Source organism: Oncorhynchus gorbuscha, linkage group LG24, assembly GCF_021184085.1.
Source record: "Oncorhynchus gorbuscha isolate QuinsamMale2020 ecotype Even-year linkage group LG24, OgorEven_v1.0, whole genome shotgun sequence".
Taxonomy (NCBI): Eukaryota; Metazoa; Chordata; class Actinopteri; order Salmoniformes; family Salmonidae; genus Oncorhynchus; species Oncorhynchus gorbuscha.
The window spans coordinates 61,356,749-61,364,172 of NC_060196.1; positions in this window are offsets into that span (position 1 = coordinate 61,356,749).

Here is a 7,424-nt window from a genome sequence, read left to right on the forward strand (position 1 = left end):
GTGTGTGTGTGTGTGACTCTTGGCCAGCGCTAACCTACCCAACATGCTCCCCCTAGTGGTTAAACTGAACATATTCTATCAGCTAGTGACTTTTTCAGTGCTCTGAGGACATATGTGAGAAACACGGTTAGCACACACACACACACACACACACACACACACACACACACACACACACACACACACACACACACACACACACACACACACACACACACACACACACACACACACACACACACACACACACATTATTACATTAACTACTAGTTATTACATTAACTACTAGTTATTACATTCCAGGTGGTTATTACATTAACCACTAAACCCCCCCAACCCTAACCCTAACCACTAAACCCCCCAACCCCAACACTAACCCTAAGCACTAAATCCCCCAACTCTAACCATAACCACTAAACCCCCAACCCCAACCCTAACCCTAACCACTAAACCCCCAACCCCAACACTAACCCTAACCACTAAACCCCAACCATAACCACTAAACCCTCCAACCCCAACCCTAACCCTGACCACTAAACCCCCAACCCCAACACTAACCCTAACCACTAAACCCCCAACCCTAACCCTAACCACTAAACGCCCAACCCTAACCCTAACAACTAAACCCCTAACCCTAACCACTAAACCCCCCAACCCTAACCCTAACCACTAAACCCCCAACCCTAACCCTAACCACTAAACCCCAACCCCAACCCTAACCACTAAACCCCCCACCCCAACCCACTAACCCTAACCACTAAAGCCACAACCCTAACCACTAAACCCCCAACCCTAACCCTAACCACTAAATGCCCCAACCCTAACCCTAACCCTAACAACTAAACCCCCAACCCTAACCACTAAACCCCCAACCCTATCCCTAACCACCAAACCCCCTAACCCTAACCCACTATCCCTAACCACTAAACCCCTAACCCTAACCACTAACCCCCAACCCACTAACCCTAACCACTAAAGCCCCAACCCTAACCACTAAACCCCCAACCCTATCCCTAACCACTAAACCCCCTAACCCTAACCCTAACCACTAAACCCCTCCCTAACCACTAAACCCCTAACCCTAACCCTAACCACTAAACCCCCAAACCTAACCCTAACCCTAAACACTAAACCCCCAACCCTAACCACTAAACGCCCCAACCCTAACCCTAACCCCAACCCTAACCCTAACCCTAACAACTAAACCCCCCAACCCTAACCACTAAACCCCCAACCTTATCCCTAACCACTAAACCCCTAACCCTAACCCACTATCCCTAACCACTAAACCCCAAACCCTAACCACTAAACCCCCAACCCTAATCCTAACCCTAACCCCTAAACCCCAACCCCAACCCTAACCCTAACCACTAAAGCCCCTAACCCTAACCACTAAACCCCCAACCCTAACCCTAAACCACCCAAACCCTAACCCCAACCCTAACCACTAAACCCCCCAACCCTAACCCTAACCACTAAACCCCCAACCCCAATCCAACCCTAACCCTAACCCTAACCACTAAACCCCCAACCCACCCCCTAACCACCCCTAACCCTAACCCTAACCACTAAACCCCCAACCCTAAACCTTACCCTAACCACTAAACCCCCAACCCTAACCCTAACCACTAAACCCCTAACCCTAACCCACTAAACCCCCAACCCTAACCCTGACCCTAACCCTAACCACTAAACCCTCCAACCCTAACCACTAAACCCCCCCCTAACCCTAACCCTAACCACTAAACCCCTAACCCTAACCACTAAACCCCCAACCCTAACCCTAACCCTAACCACTAAACCCCTAACCCTAACCCTAACCCACTAAACCCCCAACCCTAACCCTGACCCTAACCACTAAACCCCCTAACCCTGACCCTAACCCTAACCACTAAACCCCTAACCCTAACCCTAACCCTAACCCACTAAACCCCCAACCCTAACCCCAATCCTAACCATAACCCCTAAACCCCTAACCATAACCACTAAACCCCCAACCCTAACCACTAAACCCCTGACCCTAACCTCTAACCCCTAACCCTAACCCTAACCTCTAAACCCCCAACCCTAACTACTAACCACTAACCCTAACCACTAAAATCCCCAACCCTAACCCCAATCCTAACCATAACCACTAAACCCCTAACCATAACCACTAAACCCCCAACCCTAACCACTAAACCCACTATCCCTAACCACTAAACCCCTAACCCTAACCACTAACCCCCCAACCCACTAACCCTAACCCTAACCACTAAAGCCCCAACCCTAACCACTAAACCCCCCAACCCTATCCCTAACCACTAAACCCCTAACCCTAACCCACTATCCCTAACCACTAAACCCCTAACCCTAACCACTAAACCCCCCAACCCTAACCCTAACCACTAAACCCCCAAACCTAACCCTAACCCTAAACACTAAACCCCCAACCCTAACCACTAAATGCCCCAACCCTAACCCTAACCCCAACCCTAACCCTAACCCTAACAACTAAACCCCCAACCCTAACCACTAAACCCCCCAACCTTATCCCTAACCACTAAACCCCCTAACCCTAACCCACTATCCCTAACCACTAAACCCCCAAACCCTAACCACTAAACCCCCCAACCCTAATCCTAACCCTAACCACTAAACCCCAACCCCAACCCTAACCCTAACCACTAAAGCCCCAACCCTAACCACTAACCCCCCCCAAACCCTAACCCTAACCACTAAACCCCCAAACCTAACCCTAACCCTAACCACTAAACCCCCAACCCTAACCCTAACCACTAAACCCCCAACCCTAACCACTAACCCCCCAACCCTAACCCTAACCACTAAACCCCCAACTCCAACCCTAACCACTAACCCCCACCCCAACCCACTAACCCTAACCACTAAACCCCCAACCCTAAACCTTACCCTAACCACTAAACCCCCAACCCTAACCCTAACCACTAAACCCCCTAACCCTAACCCACTAAACCCCCCAACCCTAACCCTGACCCTAACCCTAACCACTAAACCCTCCAACCCTAACCCTAACCACTAAACCCCCAACCCTAACCCTAACCACTAAACCCCCTAACCCTAACCCACTAAACCCCCAACCCTAACCACTAAACCCCTAACCCTAACCCTAACCACTAAACCCCCAACCCTAACCCTAACCACTAAACCCCTAACCCTAACCCACTAAACCCCCAACCCTAACCCTGACCCTAACCACTAAACCCCCAACCCTAACCCTAACCACTAAACCCCTAACCCTAACCCTAACCCTAACCACTAAACCCCCAACCCTAACCCTAACCCACTAAACCCCCAACCCTAACCCTGACCCTAACCCTAACCACTAAACCCCCAACCCTAACCACTAACCCTCCTAACCCTAACCACCAACCCCTAACCCTAACCACTAACCACTAACCCTAACCACTAAAATCCCCAACCCTAACCCCAATCCTAACCATAACCCTAAACCCCTAACCATAACCACTAAACCCCCAACCCTAACCACTAAACCCCTAACCCTAACCTCTAACCCCCTAACCCTAACCCTAACCTCTAAACCCCCAACCCTAACTACTAACCACTAACCCTAACCACTAAAATCCCCAACCCTAACCCCAATCCTAACCATAACCACTAAACCCCCTAACCATAACCACTAAACCCCCAACCCTAACCACTAAACCCCTAACCCTAACCTCTAAACCCCAACCCTAACCCACTAACCCTAACTCTAACCACTAAACCCCCAACCCCAACCCTAACCACTAAACCCCCAACCATAACCCACTAACCCTAACCACTAAACCACTAACCCTAACCACTAACCCCTCAACCATAACCCACTAACCCTAACCACTAAACCACCTAACCCTAACCCACTAACCCTAACCCTAACCCTAACCACTAACCCCCCAACCATAACCCACTAACCCTAACCCTAACCACTAAACCACCTAGCCCTAACCACTAAACCCACCAACCCTAACCATAACCACTAAACCCCCAACCCTAACCACTAAACCCCCAACCCCAACCCTAACCCTAACCACTAACCCCCCAACCATAACCCACTAACCCTAACCCTAACCTAAACCCCCCCCCCCAACCCTAACCCTAACCACTAAACCCCCAACCCTAACCCACTAACCCTAACCACTAAACCCCCCAACCCTAACCCACTAACCCTAACCCTAACCCACTAACCATAACCATTAAACCCCTAACCCCAACCCACTAACTCTAACCACTAACCCCTAACCCTAACCCACTAAACCCCTAACCCCAACCCTAACCACTAAACCCCTAACCCTAACCTACTAACCCTAACCACTAAACCCCTTAACCCCAACCCACTAACCCTAACCCTAAACACTAAACACCCCAACCCCAACCCACTAACTCTAACCACCAAACCCCCTAACCCTAACCCACTAACCCTAACCCTAACCACTAAACCCCCTAACCCTAACCTACTAACCCTAACCCTAACCACTAAACCCCTTAACCCCAACCCACTAACCCTAACCCTAAACACTAAACACCCCAACCCTAACCCACTAACCCTAACCCTAAACACTAAACACCCCAACCCTAACCCACTAACCCTAACCCTAACCACTAAACCCCCTAACCCTAACCCTAACCCTAACCACTAAAGAAGTCTTTATACAGTAATGTTGTCCTACAATGTAGTAATACTATCACCTCTTTATGTGACTCTTGCCAGGAGGACCCCGGAGTTGGAGGGGAGCGGGAAGCGTGGGGGGCTGCCCTTGGGAACCGTGGGGGGCTGCCCTTGGGACCCGGGGGGATGAACATAAATCAAATCAAATCAAATCAAATGTATTTATATAGCCCTTCGTACATCAGCTGATATCTCAAAGTGCTGTACAGAAACCCAGCCTAAAACCCCAAACAGCAAAGTGCAGGGACATGGGTTGTTTAGTTCTTTGTTGGGGGGGGGGGTAGTGGGGAGCTGTGGGAGAGCCGCCCATTATAAATGCTTGTTTTTACACCTGCATTGCTTGCTGTTTGGGGTTTTAGGCTGGGTTTCTGTTCAGCACTTTGAGATATCAGCTGATGTACGAAGGGCTATATAAATAAATTTGATTTGATTTGATTTGATTTATTGTATAATTTATTTATGTTGACTCGTCCATGGTGGATTAGCCATTGTCTGATAGCACTTATGATAGTCTTTAAAATGTGTACTTCCTATTTAATTATTTATTTATGGATCTACTCACTGACCCTCAACAAGATGAATATAAATAAATATGATGGCACTTTATTTTTATCATATTCTTAGATGTTTTTTTAGTGACGTGACCTTTTGGATACTTTCACTTATCTTGGGTTGAACGTATTTTCTTTGTTGGAGTTTTAAATGTGTACTGTTTATTTTTGTATTCATTGGGTGGTTCATCTTGTAGACCCTAATCCTAACCCTGGGATCCTCATGCCTAACCCTAACCCTAACCCTGGGATCCTCATGCCTAACCCTAACCCTGGGATCCTCATGCCTAACCCTAATCCTAACCCTGGGATCCTCATGCCTAACCCTAATCCTAACCCTGGGATCCTCATGCCTAACCCTAACCCTAACCCTGGGATCCTCATGCCTAACCCTAACCCTGGGATCCTCATGCCTAACCCTAATCCTAACCCTGGGATCATCATGCCTAACCCTAACCCTAATCCTAACCCTAACCCTGGGATCCTCATGCCTAACCCTAACCCTGGGATCCTCATGCCTAACCCTAATCCTAACGCTGGGATCATCATGCCTAACCCTAACCCTAATCCTAACCCTAACCCTGGGATCCTCATGCCTAACCCTAACCCTAACCCTGGGATCCTCATGCCTAACCCTAACCCTGGGATCCTCATGCCTAACCCTAATCCTAACCCTGGGATCCTCATGCCTAACCCTAATCCTAACCCTGGGATCCTCATGCCTAACCCTAATCCTAACCCTGGGATCCTCATGCCTAACCCTAACCCTGGGATCCTCATGCCTAACCCTAACCCTAACCTTGGGATCCTCATGCCTAACCCTAACCCTAACCCTGGGATCCTCATGCCTAACCCTAACCCTGGGATCCTCATGCCTAACCCTAATCCTAACCCTAATCCTGGGATCCTCATGCCTAACCCTAATCCTAATCCTAACCCTAACCCTGGGATCCTCATGCCTAACCCTAATCCTAACGCTGGGATCCTCATGCCTAACCCTAACCCTAATCCTGGGATCCTCATGCCTAACCCTAATCCTAACCCTAACCCTAACCCTGGGATCCTCATGCCTAACCCTAACCCTAATCCTAACCCTGGGATCCTCATGCCTAACCCTAACCCTAATCCTGGGATCCTCATGCCTAACCCTAATCCTAACCCTGGGATCCTCATGCCTAACCCTAATCCTAATCCTAACCCTAACCCTAATCCTAACCCTAACCCTAATCCTAACCCTGGGATCCTCATGCCTAACCCTAATCCTAACCCTGGGATCCTCATGCCTAATCCTAATCCTAACCCTGGGATCCTCATGCCTAACCCTAACCCTAACCCTGGGGTCCTCATGCCTAACCCTAATCCTAACCCTGGGATCCTCATGCCTAACCCTAACCCTAACCCTGGGATCCTCATGCCTAACCCTAACCCTGGGATCCTCATGCCTAACCCTAATCCTAACCCTGGGATCCTCATGCCTAACCCTAATCCTAACCCTGGGATCCTCATGCCTAACCCTAATCCCAACCCTGGGATCCTCATGCCTAACCCTAACCCTAACCCTGGGATCCTCATGCCTAACCCTAACCCTGGGATCCTCATGCCTAACCCTAATCCTAACCCTGGGATCCTCATGCCTAACCCTAATCCTAACCCTAACCCTAATCCTGGGATCCTCATGCCTAACCCTAACCCTAACCCTAACCCTAACCCTAACCCTAACCCTGTTTATTTTTGTATTCATTGGGTGGTTCATCTTGTAGACCCTAATCCTAACCCTGGGATCCTCATGCCTAACCCTAACCCTAACCCTGGGATCCTCATGCCTAACCCTAACCCTAACCCTGGGATCCTCATGCCTAACCCTAACCCTGGGATCCTCATGCCTAACCCTAACCCTGGGATCCTCATGCCTAACCCTAACCCTGGGATCCTCATGCCTAACCCTAACCCTAACCCTGGGATCCTCATGCCTAACCCTAATCCTAACCCTGGGATCCTCATGCCTAACCCTAATCCTAACCCTGGGATCCTCATGCCTAACCCTAATCCTAACCCTGGGATCCTCATGCCTAACCCTAATCCTAACCCTGGGATCCTCATGCCTAACCCTAACCCTAACCCTGGGATCCTCATGCCTAACCCTAACCCTGGGATCCTCATGCCTAACCCTAATCCTAACCCTGGGA